General features: G+C 38.6%; 1 protein-coding gene across 1 annotated transcript in view; it reads right to left on the minus strand.

Annotated features, from left to right (window-relative positions):
- Positions 1 to 2978: 2978 nt before the first annotated feature.
- Positions 2979 to 17065, minus strand: part of LOC149221693 (CDP-diacylglycerol--glycerol-3-phosphate 3-phosphatidyltransferase 1, chloroplastic-like) — a 220106-nt gene continuing 206019 nt past the window's right edge. Inside the window, 1 exon segment of the mRNA XM_089385191.1 lies at positions 2979 to 3476. The gene's annotated coding sequence lies outside the window, so the exon portion shown is untranslated.

Raw genomic sequence — 17065 nt, forward strand, 5'->3', positions numbered from 1 at the left:
AATTTCTTTTAATGACGACTTCCAAGGCCAAGACACTAGACCATCCACCCACAAAGGTAAGATATGCTCCTTTCTTCACAAATTTGGATCTTCTAACCTTCCTTAGAAATTCAATTGTTAAGAAAAAGAGAATTTAACAAAAAACAAGATCATATGAGGTCTTCCTCCTTCGTTGACCTTCTTTCTTCCTTTTGCACTTATGTTTTTCTTCAAATCTCCTCAAGAAGGTCAAATGCACAGGTGTGTAAATGAAGGACGAAATATCTTCAATATATAGTCTTTAGGATGGGTCTTCAAGCCTCTTCTAGGTTGACCTTTAGGACTAGCCAACCTAATCTCTTGGGTGGATTCTAAATCTTTCCATGACATAAAAATAATTTATTTACATTGATACATGAGCCCTCCAGGGACTTTACATCAAGACTTTGACTTGACTCGTTGTACAAACCCTAGAGCACATAATGACGTACTTGACCTAGGACCAAAACCATGAGCATAAAACCTATTTACAATAAATAATTTTTCTTTTACAAAATAAATATTTTCTTTTCTTTTCTTTTGACAAATACAATGATTACATCAAGTCATGATACAAAATACAATTATGAAGACCAACACTAGTTACATTTTTCAACACCAATAACTTAAAAGAACCACAACTTTTTATTATATGACTTACTTAGTTGATAAGGGAAACATCCCAAGATTTATGGAGAATATACAACCTCTCTTTATGAGTTGTATGACAACACACATCACGGAATTGTCCTATCCTATTCAAAGAACCAAGTTTATTTATCATTAGAGATGTCGGGACCATTCATGTGCATTGAGTCATCTCTATCTTCATCACCTTGAATATATTGGTAGTCTCACGTATCATGGAGTTGTTCATATTCATGAATAACATGTGCTAATGGATCAATTTTATTGAAAATTTTGATGGAGATCCACCTTGGAGGTTAATTTCATATTTGATTTTGTTACTCGCGGCTATCTTTTGAAGGGCATATCGCTAACTATATATTTTACTATGTGCATATAGCTAACTCATTATTTTATTATTGTTGAAATTTCTAGTGAAATTAAATGAAACTCTACCATATTGTTTTCCTTGGAAAAGAGGTTAGTTTTCTTATTATTTCTTGGAGAAAAGAGTAGATCCCAACAACTCACTGATACTCTTAGGAAGGAGCTTGTTGAGGAGAGTAAAAGAGTAATATTTTATTATATTCATTGAAGAACTAAAAGATCTACGAAAACAATTACGTTTTAATAAAAGTTTGAGCTCAAACCTATATATGGTTTTTCTCTTAATTTTGTATGGTTGTGGTTGAGAATTTGGGGATTGAGGAGCTTTCCCCTTCGATTTCATTTGTACACCTCATGTGTTAGAGCCTAACGAAAACAATTACGTTTTAATTAAAGTTTGAGCTCAAACCTATATATGGTTTTTCTCTTAATTTTGTATGGTTGTGGTTGAGAATTTGGGGATTGAGGAGCTTTCCCCTTCGATTTCATTTGTACACCTCATGTGTTAGAGCCTAATGAAGAATTGGAGGTATATTTTCATTTGATTGTGAGGCTTTATTGTGCACTTGTATTTTATGTGTTGATTTTGTATTAGGAACAGTTGTAGCATGTTGTGATTGCCTATATAATAAACCATGCTCTGTTGGGATAGAGTTATGTGAGGGTTCATCTCTATTACTTCTATTGTTGTTATGTTAGCCTGTCATATATTAAACCCAATTTTTGCTATACAAATATAACATCACATTTATGACAAATGCTCAAGTGTAGCACCTCTAGTCTTACCTAAGATTGATTTGTGGCATGCACTACAGCCCCTATTGCCTTACAATTCCATGCACTTGCCATCTTTGATCCATGCCCCCGTGACTCTATTTGCACAAAACGTGATTAGGCTTTTGATTTAGGGGTTTCAACCTTCATATCATTTCCCACAACAGTGATTTATTCCACTTTTACTACAACCATTTGTTTTATTTAGACTAACTTTTCACAAAATCACCTTAAGCCTCCACTCTATAAACTTCCGCAATCCTGTCTTTGGGGAAACCCCCTTTGAATTGGAGAAAATCCAACCAAAAGTGTGAGGAAGAGCTACTGCAGTGACAGTAGATAGCCTTCTTCAGTGCACAAAACTAGCTCCTCGATGCCTAGGACTTTATATCACTTGGGGGTGCTGGATTTTGTTGTAACACCTACAATTCCTTCATAATCTAAAAAGACGACTTGAACTGACCAATGTAACAACAAACATAGGCTACATGATTAAATACCCACCATCGTCCATCCAATGCACAACAATGTAACACACCACCTATATGCATCTAAGCAACGTCAACTGCAGGCTTGAATCTTCATCTTGACACAACAATCCTAGACATCATCATGTAGCCCATAGCCACCACAACAAACTACAATAGCCCTACTCTTGTGCTGAAACTTCCAACTAAATCCATCACATCACCCCCTTTTCCCTCTCAACAACCCCATCTCATTAACTAGCAGAAGGCCAGGGCTTATCAGAATAGAAGGCCCCGTGTTATCAAAGTTCTGTGTGGAACTGTTGATTAACACCTTTCTAATCTACAGAAGGTTATATACTTTCTAAGTTCTATTGTCTTTGCGATCAATTCACATGGCACTTGCTTACAATAAGAAACTGCCATGGATCCAAATGGTACCTCCAGAAATAAGGAAAGTGCATTTAACATAGTTGCTAAGATTGAGATGAAAATCGAATACCCATAACTAAAGTCTCACACGAACGTGCACATACAAAGAAACTACAAATGAAATTTTAAATTGCAGGTAAGTCTTATAATAACTAATCAAAAAATTGCAGCGACAAGTATAGAAACATTTTTTTACACAGTGAGACTGTTCTACTTCAAATTAATTGTCACCTCTGACAACGTAAGCAAAATTATTATCACTGAAAACAGCCATAGACAATATCAAAGCAAATACTTGCCAATAAGCTCACTGATTAAAAAAGAGTTCAAATTGGAGCATTCAACATAATTATGCATCACTCACTTGAAAGCTGCATTTTGCTGGAAGATTAAACCATTTCAAGTGATAAAGCATTAATGCCAGTAGCCTCATCACAGAGTTTTCTTCACAATGCAACTAGACCTTTGGAAGGGAATTTTATTCCTCAAGCTTCATTTTTTTCCCAGGGTCAATATTCAGTGACGATGGAAAATTTGATTGGTGCATATCAGTGTATGTTAAAAGGAGGTTCGACGTGAAATGACAAGATTAATTTTCTATATTTTACAGATTTTACACCATAGGCAATTTTCGTAAGAGAAGCATTCATTGCTCCCTTGTATTTTCAATAAGTACTTCCACAAACCCAACATTTTAAAGGGATATCGTAGTCGGAAATGGAAACAGAAAAATCTTGCAAAAGAGCACCTGTTCGACTCTTCTTCCAACACCTGGTAAGGATACACCATTTTAGTCAGAATAGAGATTGATGAATGGACATATATCACTATCATCAAACTTAAAATGTTAAATATATAGACAGATACCTTGTCAGTAGATAAACAGTTACACTATATTAATATTCTATGACCATCATCTAATTCAAACAGACAAATAAATGACATTACCAGAAGAAAATATAAATACAGATGGAGAACGTGTAATGATTTATAGGGTTTATTTTAAAAGCGTTGATAGATAGCAAAGTACCACCTGGCAAACAAGTGAAACGGGTTACTGGTAATATATATCTTGTCAGGAGTCAGATTACATCCCAAGGATACTTCAACACACTTACTCTATTGCAAGATAAACTTATCAAAGAAACAAGGTCCTTTGTTGGCTAACAAGAACACTTTCAGGGATTGACCAATACTAGTAACATTCAAATTTCAATGTCACGAGTGCCATTATAGGGCCATCTTCAGAATATAATAGGAAAGAGAGACAAAGATTACTCTGAAAATCAAGGGGAGGAGAGAATTCATTACAAAGACTGAACTCAAGAGAATAACGTTTGATCATACCAACAAAACTTCTACGGCCGAAATATATATCTGAAAATAAACTTGAAAAATTATATGCACAAGATGACACCCAAATAACAAGAAAAAGGATACCCAGAGTGTGGTCAGGTCCTGCCTAGGATAATGATATAATATATAATTAATGTTGAAAGGATAAATGTTTTTGCTATGTTTGAGTTGTTCTTCACAACGATGTTGTGCATGTGGGTGTGTACAGAGAGAGAGAGAGAGAGAGATTAATGTATGATACCTTTTTGAAACTGTTGGACAGTAAGACAGCAACTTGTTTACAAATATACGATATTTAATTGTCTTGTATTGACTTCAGTTCTAGGCACAAAGAACTTAGCACATCACATGTCATATTTGCACTATGATAATATCATGTGTCAGTCTAAGTGACATGACACGTACACCCCCCCAACTCCCGGTGTCACGAATCCTTCATGTCAGACATGACACGTACCCAACACGAGTTTGACTTGCATCCAAGGAGAGGGACATGAATTTGACGTGTGTCGGGCATGTGCCAAATTCGTGTCCTGATTTCATGACACGTGTCCCACGTGAAATGACCCCCATGCACTCTAAAATTCTGTTTCGGTCCTATTTCCCTCACTTTTGTTTGCTGTTTTGGAGCTGTAGGAGCATGTGGAAGACCTGAAAAGGAGAAAGACGAGTTCTGGAGGAGATTAAAGGTGCAGGTAAGTGGATTTCCCTTCCAATTTTTTTAGTTTTCCTACAACAGTCTGCCATTCCATTTTTGTTTACATGCACAGCCTTACAGCAGTCCATTTTTTTCTTTATATTCAGAGCAATCATGGCTCAATCAAGGGCAGCAGGAAAGGGGCAAAAGAAGGGGAGGAATGCCCCAATTGATAATGCCCCCCCCCCCCCCCCTCTTTCAATTTCATCAGGGTCTGCAAGTATTCCATCTGTTGGAAGTGGGGCTGCAACAGCAGCTTCAAATGTTGAGAGAAACATTCTTTTAGCAAGACAGCAGGCGCAAGAAACAAAATATCCCTTGTGGTAGTATGCTACAAGACATCAAGGACCAGGGAGGCGGCAATTTTCTTTGGACATGCAGCATTTGCAACCACCAATTCAAGAGCACCTATTTCCGTGTGAAAGGGCATTTGTTGGGCACATCTTGTGGACTTGGAGCATGTCCAAGAGTGAGTGCATCCAAGAGGAAAGAACTAGAAAGAGAGAACGATGTTGGTGTGGCAATGATGGCTGCATCATCTAATAAAGACAAGAATGAGGATCTTCTTGCATTCTTGAGGAAAATCCATCATCCATTTGGGAGTTTCAGAAGGCTGCAGGTCAAGCAACAAAAAGGACAGCACTTGGTCCAATGGACAAGATATTTCAGCAAGAGAGGCAAGAAGAGATTGGTCTTATTATTAGCCTTTTTTTTTCTATCTCTACTTCATATCATTTAATGTTGCATGGTCACATTTATTTATTGAGATGTTTCGATCTCTAGCTCAAGGCGCTCCATTGGGTTATGTGCCTCCTAGTTCAAAGAAACTTTGAACCACATTGTTGGTTAAGGCAAAGGCAGAGGTGGATAAAATGCATGGGCCTATTAAATCAGCACGGCCATCATCTGGGGTTAGAATTGTTTTTGATGGATGGACAGATGCAATGCGCCATTCACTCATCAACTTCATGGTGTCTTCCTTGAATGGACCATTTTCTTGAAGGCAGCGGATGCTCTTGGAAAATACAAGGACAAAATATATGGGTGAGTTGTTCATTAAAGTTATTGAAGATGTATCGGGAGGCTGGAGCGGGAGGGGTTGTCATTCGCCCCAATGAAGAAAGAGTGGTTCAATTCGCTTGGGGGCTAGGAATCTCAACAAATAACCAGGAAGAATTTCTTGCATTATGGCAGGGTTTGGAATTGGCTTTTTCCAAAGGTGTTCGTCAATTATCAGTTTCTGGAGACTCTATGACAGTGATTCAACAAGATATTAAACTCCAAGGAAATAATGAGCAGATCCTCCCCTCTATCCTGCATCGAATCAAACTATCTATGGACAAATATGACTGGATCGAATTCTTTCACATTAAGAGAAACCTCAACAAGGAAGTCGACACCTTGGCTAATCTAGAGGTGCAACTAGAACAAGGAATTTTAAAGATTGACAATGTTGATTCTATTATCAAACATATCCCTTAATATTTATCAAATGAGCATTAAATTGCTATTGGGGAAAGGTAAGCATTGGTTTCTGAGCCAATTTGCTTCCTTCGTTTTGGCAATGCACTATAATGGACTCACATTAAATATGCGTTTATGGAGGCGTGTTGTCGTCATGGAGAACTATGTTGCAGAGGACACTTGGGTAGTATTCATCATGGTGAGCTTGGCTCAGGACAGATGGAGTATGCTTCATTTAATTCCCAAAGTACGTCAAATGTGGGAAGTTTCATTCATTGTGTCTGGTTCTTACTTCGTTGGATATTTTCACACTAAATCTTGCAATGATTGCAATCTTTCCATAATGAAGTCCGCACACTCGATGATGCTAGTCAGGTCTGTTGGAGAATGCAACTAGTTTCAGTCTTCATAATGACCTTCGTAAACATGGCATTGTATATTTTGTATAAAAAGAAAAAACAATTTTTTATTTGTAAAAGAATGGGTTCCATGCTCAAGTCTAGGTCAAAGCATGTTCTTCATCCTTCTAGGGCTTTGTAGATCAAAGAAGAATTTTTGTCATGTGTTATAGTCCCATTTGGATTCATTGTAACAAAAGAAAATAATTATTTTCGAGTCAAGAAAGCAAAATTATTCTCCAAGACCAAGTCATCCCTAACAAGGACAAGTCGGCCTAAAGAGGCCTATTCGACCCCCTCAAAAGGCTATAAATAAGAAGGACTTTGACTGACACACTCACTCAAGCAAGTTCGATCTACAATAGCAAATAAGGAAGAAGAGCGAGAAAGGCAAGAAGGAGACGAAGGAGAAGTCAAAGGAAGGAAGATATCTTGGGAAAACTCTCTTTTCTATCCACATGTGCAAAGCTATCTATGGTTTTTGTGCGAATTGCAGGGGCTGAAATTACAAACCTTGTTGCAGGGCCGAAACTCTAAATTGAAGTTGCTTCGACTGGGTTTGATCTTCGCTGACTTGGTGAGAGTTTGATTCGTTTGAAAGAGATCTTGTCATTGGATTAGCTTGGTGCTTGGGAGGAATTTTGGCTTTGGTCTTGGGTCTTGGAAGTCTCATTTTGAACAAATTCTATAAGAAGAGAAGTATTCTTTCTGGGTTTTTCCCTTGCTTGGAGCCTATATCTTGTGTACTTTCTCTTTGTGATCTTCATTGTTTTGGTAATTGCTTGATGAATAAGAAATAAAGTAATAAAAGGCCAACTAACATCACACATAATTATGAAGTAAGGAAAGTCAAACATAATATACAAGATTCTTAATTTTCCAACATGGAATCAGATCTAAGGTGCAAGAAGGAGACTGAACATCACATCTTAGTTGGCAATCTCTCATTAGCAGGGATTATGAAGCGTTTCAAGTTTCTTGGGAACCTCGTTATGACTATCAAAGAAAGCATCTTGAAGATCATCTCCAAGCTAGCAAAAGAAGTGATGGATGGAAGTTTCTTCTCCGCTTTCTTAGGCACTTTCAAGGATGATAATGTATGGGTTATAGATAGTGGAGCTTCCAAACATATGACAGGTGAAGCAGTCAACTTCAAAACATGTCAAAAGAAACTTCTTCTCATTCAGTCGAACTTGGAGACAAGAAGAGCTATCCAGTGAAAGGAATTGGATCTACATCATTGGAGCTAGAGACCTATGGGAGCATTCATCTCAATAATATACTATATGTTTCAGGTTTGAAGAAAAATCTACTTTCTATTTCATGTCTAGAAGATAAAGGTGATAGGATTACTTTTGTTGATGGCAAAGTTTTTGTTTGGGGAAAGGAACCTAGTATTGATCATGCTAAGATGATTGGGATTCGTAAGGGAACCTTGTATAGACTAATTACTCCTCTCCCTCAAGCCCTACTCCACTTAGATGTTAGTCCTTTTGAATTATGGCATAGAAGATATGGACATCTTCAATACAAGGTTTTGCCATCTCTAAATCAAATGGTCAATGGTAACCCCGAATTAAAGGAACAACATGAAGGAATTTGTAAGGGATGTGCTCTAGGAAGGAATGTAAAGAAGCCCTTTGCAAGAAGTGATACCAAATCAAAAGAAACCTTAGATCTCATACACTCTTACGTGTGTGGTCCTATGGCAGTAAAGTCTCTTGGAGGTCATCAATATTATGTGACATTCATTAATGATTTCTCAAGGAAGACATGGTTATACCTTCTCATGAATAAAGGTGAAGTATTTGAGGAATTCCAAGAATTCAAGAATGAAGTAGAAAATCTGACAGAAAGGAAGATCAAGACCCTATGGTCTGACAATGGTGGAGAATATACCTCCAAAGAGCTGAGAGCATTTTGCAAGGAAGCAGGGATTAAGAGGTAGCTAATTGTTCCTTATAATCCTAAACAGAATGGTGTAGCTGAAAGGAACAGAACAATTGAAGAATGTGTTAGAGCAATGCTACATGACCAAGATCTCACTCAATTCCTATGGGGAGAAGCATGGGCAATAGTTGTCTATTTGCGGAATCAAAGTCGTCATAAGATTCTCAACAACATGACTCCAGAAGAAGCATTTACAAGAAAGAAGCCCAGTGTAGATCATCTTTGAATATTTGGATGTCTTATTTATATTTACATATTCCAAAGGACAAAAGGAAGAAGTTGAATCCTGCCAGTATGAAAGGCATCTTTTTTGGCTATAGTGCTTTATCAAAAGTGCAGAATCTACATTAAAGAGGATCGGTGTATTGAAGTAAGCAGGGATATCATCTTTGATGAAAATATAGCTTACAAGAGATCCAAAGATATTCCAGTCGATGCTAATGAAGTAGAGGTACCCATTTTTGAGGATATCTTTAGGAACAACAATGGTCAAGATCTCACATCAACTCAAGATGTTGAAGGTCCTAGTTGTAGAAATTTCTAAGTCTGACACATCAGAAATCCCTACTGCATTATCTAGTTTATTATCTCCTACTTGTTCTTCCCATTAACAAGTTATTTATTAATATAAATACCGAAATAAATACAAATGCAGCGTTCACACATATACAGATCAAAAACTAAATCACTGAGACAATAACACAAGGGACACCATTATTTTTGGACAATTGCCCCCTGAAAAACCCAATGCGGGAAAACCGGTGCAACAGATATGAGGGTTTTTATTATTATGCAGTTTTCTGAATACAAACTAGGGTGCCAGAAATGTCTCACTCTTTAGAGATTTTCCTTGGCAGAAGTACCTTGCTCCAAAGACAAATATTCCGGCTGATCAGCAACCAAATGATGAGTCCCACAGTGATTTCGACTATTCCTCAACTGAACAGCAAAAGCTGCTCCAAGCTTCTTTATGGAGTTGGGTCTGCCTCTATGGCTCTATGTCTGACTCTCATCTCTTAATCTGCCCCACGAAAACACCACAGCGCTGCTCCTTCAGTCCAGCGTCAGCTCTGCTAGCCTCTGCATCTACCTACGTTGGCTCTGCGTCAACTTCTTGGCCTCCTGCGTCCTCTACACTAGCCCTCTAAGTCCCTGCATTTGCTTTGGCTGCCTCTGCGTCAACCTTACTAGGCTCCACACTGTCTCTCTGCCTCTCTGATATGTATTCTCGGCCTCCTGCTGAACTGCCCTCGCTGCAACAGATCACTAACTAGATTTCTCAGCAAACCCTGCCCCAGAAAATCGAATTGACTGATCAACTTGGTGTATCTCCAACTGACCCTCAAGCCTCCTCTTATACTTTTCCTATTGACAATTCAATGACCGAAATTAAGTCTCTAATCAACGGCTAAGATTAGATCTGGCTTGATCCTCGTTATTTAGAACTTTCTCACCCATATTATATTAATACACATTAATATTTTAATTTTCCTAAGTTTACACTTGGGGCCTCATTAAAAATATTTATTATTTTAATATCTCTCCATCTAGGTGGAATTTCCCGAAACGATTTCTGGGTCTTGGAGATCTCATGTGCCTTGGCCTCTCTACCAATTTTCATGGCTAGAGCACATCCGATGCTACCAAAAGTCAACACTCCCTCTTAGTGAGGAATGTGCTCTAGTAATGCTTCATCATAGAAACATCACATTGATCCTCCGCATCAGTACCTGTGATGATGCTTGGCCTACTGCCTTACATCCACTGGATTGTTGCTTCCTGTCCTGCTGCCCATGACACTGCGACATCTGTACTACAGCACCCTCTGAACATGTTGTATCATGTTGCCCATAGCACTGCCACTGCTAACTGTTGCACTGCAACTCAGTTACCAAGAAGTAAGTAACTGGCTTCACCCAAATACCGACATCCTAATCAGTCTAGAAGCCTCGTGATGCTGAAGCTACCTCTGCTGCTATCCTGTGCTCTCTCTGCTGACACTGCACTATTGCAAACACCTTTGTGCCTCTCACACTGCTGCAACCTCCACTGCACTTTGCTCCACCCGACACTTGTCATCATGCTATTGTCGTTAAGGGTTCCCATAGTCGAATGTGATCCAAGAGTTTGGGCACCTCAACGATCCTGCCCCTAGCATGTAGTCGTCCTGACTACAACTCGATGTAACCCCACCTCTTCTCTAGAGGCGCATGAGCACTCATGGCACAATCCTCATCAGTCTCGACTTCTTTCTCTGCCTTAGCTAGAGCTGCCTTTGAACCGAAAGCTTCTCCCTTGCCTTTCTTCTTGGGGGAATGAGATGAATAATGTCCCAACTCCCCACAGTAGAAGCACTTGACCTTGGAGATGTCCTTCTTCTTCCTCTTCTGAACCCCCTGTTGTCCCGCAGATGCTTGAGCCGCATCCTCCCTTCCTCTTTCTTGACTCGAACTCCCTTACCACTACTCCCTGCATTGGTCAACCTCCTGATCTCTTCCTGTCGAAGAGCTGCCCACATCTCCTCCCAAGTAGGAAGAGTAGCCCTGCCCAAAATACTTTGGAAAAATGTCTCACACTCCTCGGAGACTGCATTCAGGGTAGTCCTGACCATAAACTCTGGATCCAGTGTAGACCCCACGGAAGTAAGCTGGTCGCAAATCTCCTACAACCTGAGAAGGAATGGATCTATCTGCTCACCCTTATGCATTTGATATGACCTCAGTTGATTCTCCAATAGCATCTTCCGCTACACTGAAGAGCCCTGGTATAAGGTGGTCAGGGTGTCCAACATCTCCTTTGATGTGTTCTTCTCATAAATATGTGGTATGACATGATCTTTGACCCCATCTAGGATCATGCACTTTGCCCTCGCCATTGCCTCCTCATACTTCTCATTCTCAGGTGGTTCAACTGGGATAGCCACTACTTTCAAGGCAAAGTCCTTGATGCAATGTCGATCCAGGACTGCCAGGATCCTAGCCTTCCAGATGACAAAGTTGGAAGCTCCGTCCAACCTGTCCTGGTCCCTCAATCCGTTCACTGCCATTTCAGCTCCTCTTCTGGACTCCCTCTAAGTCTCAACTCCCCTCCTAGAAATCTCCCTCTGAGTCCTGATTTCCCTCCTGGAAATCCTCTGGCCAGCTATCGAACCGCTCCTCTCCAATCCTCCTTGCAAACGCAACTCGAATCTGGATTCCTTGGCAAGAAATCTGTCAAGGTAGTGACTCTACCTTGATTCTGTCTCCTTAGACATTGTTCTATATCGACAGAAACTGCGTCCCACCAAATCCTCAAATCACAATCTGCCCACAGCTCCCCAAGCCTCAGCAACTAAAGAAATTGAGCCTTTCAAGTTCTACGCAATCTCGATAAAGGTTGAATCTGCTCCTCCAGCCAACTGCGTCAATCCTACCTGGCTGAGCAGGATGGCATGGCTCTCCGTGAGCCTCTTTTGTCTCACTCTACCTCTGTGTTGGCCCTTCCCTTGGCTAGAACTATTGACGCAGGCTTTGTCTCACCTCTTCTCTTGCTGCTTCTGCTCTGGAACAATGTTGTCTCTCAGGACAGCTGCGTCTACTACAAATTTTCAGATTTCTACTGATGTCTTCAGTCCTCCTGTGATCTACAATCGCTCTAATACCATGTGAAAATTTCTAAGTCTGACACATCAGAAATCCCTACCGCATTATCTAGTTTATTATCTCCTACTTGTTCTTCCCATTAACATTTTATTTATTAATATAATACCGAAATAAATACAAATACAGCCTTCACACATATACAGATCAACAACTAAAATAATTAAGACAATAACACAAGGGACACTGTTATTTTTGGACAATTGTCCCCGGAAAAACCCAATGCGGGAAAACTGGTGCAGCAAATATGAGGGTTTTTATTATTATGCAATTTTTTGAATACAACTAGGGTGCTAGAAATGGCTCACCCTTCAGAGATTTTCCTTGGCAGAAGTACCTTTCTCCGGAGACTAATATTCTAGTTGATCAACAACCGGATGATGAGTCCCACAGTGACTTCGACTGTTTCTCAGTTGGACAATGAAAGCTGCTCCAAGCTTCTCTCTGGAACTGCGTCACCCTCCAGGGACTGCGCCTGCCTCTATGGCTTTGTGTCTGCCTCTCAGCTCTAAGTTTGCCCCATGAAAACACTACAGCGCAACTCCTTCAACCCAGCGTCAGCTCTGCTAGCCTTTGCATATCCCTGCATCAAATTCTTGGCCTCCTGTGTCCTCTACGCTGGCCCTCTAAGCCTCTGCGTCAACTCTGGCTGCCTCTGCATCAACCTAGGTTGCCTTTGCATCAGCCTTGCTAGGCTTTGCGTTGTCTCTCTGCCTCTTTGATATGTATTTCAAACCTCCTGCCGAACTGCCCCTCGCTACAACAGATCACTAACTTGATTTCTCAGCAAAGCCTGCCCAAGAAAATTGATTTGACTAATCAACTTAGCATATCTCTAATTGACCCTCAAGCCTCCTCTTATACTTTTCTTGTTGACGATTCAACGGTCGAGATTAAGTCTCTAATCAACAGCTAAGATTAGATCTAACTTGATCCTCGTTATTTAGAACTTTCTCACCCATATTATATTAATACACATTAATATTTTAATTTTTCTAAGTTTAGACTTAGAACCTCGTTAAAAATATTAATTATTTTAATATATCTCCATCTGGGTGGAATTTCCCCAAATGATTTCTGGGTCTTAGAGATCTCATGTGCCTTAGCCTCTCCACCAATTTTCATGGCTAGAGCACATCCGATGCTACCAAAAAATCAACACTAGTGAACCTGTGCAGCGAGTTGTTGGTCCTGAAATTCGTAAGAGCCCTGTCTGGTTGAGAACAACTCTACAAGAAGTAGGTGGTCACACTGCAAAAGAAACCTTTAGAAAAGTACAAGACCTAAGAGGTATTCTGGTTATGTAGCCTATATGACTAAACTCATTGAAGTTGAACCCTCCTCCTATGAAGATGCAGCTACACATAAAAAATGGAGGAATGCAATGCAGGAAGAATACCAGCCCATTATGAAGAATGATGTCTAGGAGATTGTTCCTAGACCCAGTGACAAATCTATTGTCACTTCCAAATGGATATATAAGATAAAGCGCGCTATGTGGTGACCACTACGTGTCAACAACTCATAGTAGTACACCCCTTTTTTTTGTAAAAGGGATAGTGCCTGATCGATGTGTTCGTGCCATCCAGCTATCATCATCAACTTGATCATCATCTTATAATGTAAACCCATTTTGCATGTGTAATGAAAACAATCTCAGCAGATCCGTGTCGTGTATGTAATTACCTAGGGAAACCTACTTTTCTGGTAACGATTTACATTCCGGGAGGTTTTTTGTCCCACTGATCCATTCTCAGATGGTCGGCAGAGTTTTCTTTCAGCCTTACCCCAAAGCCAGAATGGATTTTGTCATTGGGATCTTAAGGGAATCCTAGTCTTCTAGATCGAGTCTATGTAAGAGTGATTTGGGAATAATCATAACTATTTGGTTAGGTTATTTTATTACAAATTGCCTGATCTGCTAGATTATGTGTCGCAGAATTGGGTAGTCTATGAGGGTCTTTTGCAAATGGGTTTTCCCCCTTGAGATGTAAAAAATGTAAAAATCATGATGTAAAGTGTCTTGAGTGTTGGAAAAATTATTTATCCCCTCGTAGGTTAATTAATTAAATTTTCTGGCCAAAATTAATTAAAATCCTAAGCCAGAAATTTAATTAATTCTAGGTCCTAAGTACATTTAAATTCTCCGAAAGCAAAATTCGTCGGTCCTTAAAAATTAAATTTTAAGAGGTCCAGGGACTAAGATAAATTAAATATTTTCCTAAATTTTAAGCCTTTGGTCCCTAGGGTTAAGTCAAAGTCAAAATTTTGAGAAAATTAATTCAAAAATTTAATTTTTGAATTAATTAAAATGCATTTAATTGAAAAACTCGAATTTCTTCAAGATTTTAAAATTTCGACATTTGAGATTAAAAGGAATTTTGATCTTCATCAATGGTCGAGATTGTTTTGACGAGAATCACTCGAACTAGCCATTCGAGGATTTATCTTTAAATAGGAGGTCATTTGTCAGTTAGTCCATCCGATCTTTTGATCATGTACTAAGCGAAAAGCTCTCTTGTAATCTTTTATAAGCAATAAAGAAAGACTTTGGGGTTAATTTCTACTGGTGTTACTCTTCGTGGAAATACTGTAAGATGTGTCATTTTCATGCATAGATTTATTTTTTAGCCATTGATGTAGCTTTCAGAAAAGTGATTTGAGTACAGGTATCTTGTTCAGTGGCTGGGGTTTGAACGATAATTTAAGTTTTGAATATAATAGCAGGTAACTCTATTTATCTGAATTTTATTATCGTTTTCTCGCTCTATGTTGATGGTTTAATTGAGTTTTGCAGGAAAGTCCTAATTTTTAGATCATCGGGCGTTCGGAGAAGTTTTCAGTTGGACCAACCAACTCCTAATCCGTGTTTTCTGAAGAGCCCAGCTTAATTTGATCCCAGGCTTATCATAAGATATTTTTTATGGGTGATGTATGAAGGGTTTTGAGCTCAGCACCTCCTTTAAACTTTAAATTTTTAAATTTTTTCTGTACTAGATTGATAGAGCTGGATGTTGAGAGCCTCAGATTATCAGATCTGGGAGCGGAGTTGGACTCACACTCCCTAGATCTGATAGATCTGTCATTCATGTACATAAATCTGTAATTATTTTTGGTTTTGTGACTTGGGTTTTTCTGGGTTTTTGTATATATCATTTGGGTGTTTTATTGTTGCCTTGATGCTACAGATCTAAAAAAGAAATCTATATAGAGTCCAGATCTAGGCCATGGAGGGTAAGATTTGGATTTCTAGGGTTCATCAACATCATTTTGCAGGAATATTAATCAGCGTTTTGCTGTCCAGGGGTTTAAATTTAATTTTTTATTTTAATATGAAAAAATTTATAAGGGTTCCAAAAACTTTTAGATCTGCAAATTTCTATAAGGGTTTCACTATTAAATTTGAAGCAAGTGGATTCATACTTTAATTAAGATTTCTAGCGAGTTTTCAAAGGGTTTCTGGGCCACCAGTTTGCTAGTTGGTTTCTTTGATTTCCAGCTTGATTTGTGGAGTTCACTGTGCATTTCGAAATTTTTTAGAGGGCTCACAATCATTTTGTTGTTGTTGCTTTCTCTATAAATCTGCAAACCCTGGTCTTGCTGCCATCTTTCTCATCAACGAAATCCGTCCACCATCGCAGCTCCATTCTTGCCTTCCTGCAGTCATTTTTAGCGTGGCCTCTTGCTGCAAAAAAAAACGTGTTTTTTTTAAACCCTGGCAGACTGTTGTCTCATATTTCAAATCTGTTGTCGCTCCTCCCTCTGCAACACATGTCCATCCCTGCTACTACAGTATTCCTACATAATTTCGCTGCCCACCATTAAGGTGTAGTTGTAAACCTTGCGATTTTCCTCTGCGTGCTACTTGTCCGCAGCCTTTATTGCTGCCAAATCCTTGCTTTTTCCCACTCAGATCTGTAGTTCTTTCCTACCCTAGCCGCTTTTCTAGATCTTTAGCTCTTCCACGCCTTCTGTCCTACCATCCCATGCATCCATCGCAAACCTACACACAAAAAAAAAACATCGTTGCCTCATCGTATTGCTTCCCTTCCTTACAACGGCCGCAACCTTCTCCCGCAACCTTTCCTCCCTCAACGTTGCCCACGTTGCTCAATTTGCTATGTCCATTCCACTGCTCCATCCGTTGCACCCTCACGCAGCTCCATTCATCGCACTCCTCCTTGACATTCAAACCCTTTCCTCGCGTGCATTGCTCCGTCAACCTGCAGAACAACAAACATACATTTCAATTTTTATTTTTTCGTTTTAGTGTGTGAGGGTTAGGCTTCCTTTATGCATTCGATTTTGTTTTTATGTATATACATTAGGTTAGCCGCAATTTCTTTTTTAGTTTATTTTTATTTCATTTTTGTAATATGAATGATCTCATTTCTATCTAGTTTAGGTTAGTTCTTTTATTTGTATTTTAGTTAGGAGTTAGGGTTAGCATTCTAGTTTCATTAAATTTTTTACTTAGGTTTGATTTTAATTTTTGGTTTTGGATTTCTTTTTATTATTTTTATTTTCTTATTTCTTTTTCTTTTCATTTTTATCTTTTTAGATTTTGACTTTATTCTCTTTTCATTTCATTTTTTTATTTTTGTTTTTTGTAATTTATGACTTTTATTTTGACTCAAAAAATACAAAAGTTTTAAAAAATCTATAAAATATAAAATATAAAAATTCTTTTAACATTTGATTTTTTCCTTTTTTTTTAATTTAAAATTCTAAAAATTTTAAAAATCATAATATTTTAAAAATCCTAAAAAATCTTAAAAACATCAAAACATTAAAAAATTCTAAAAATTTTAAATTTTGTGACTAATGAATTAAAAATAATTTAAAGGGATTGCATTT

Source organism: Pinus tabuliformis, chromosome Q (genome assembly GCF_031772625.1).
Source record: "Pinus tabuliformis cultivar Carrire ecotype Pingquan chromosome Q, CPIR1, whole genome shotgun sequence".
NCBI lineage: Eukaryota > Viridiplantae > Streptophyta > Pinopsida > Pinales > Pinaceae > Pinus > Pinus tabuliformis.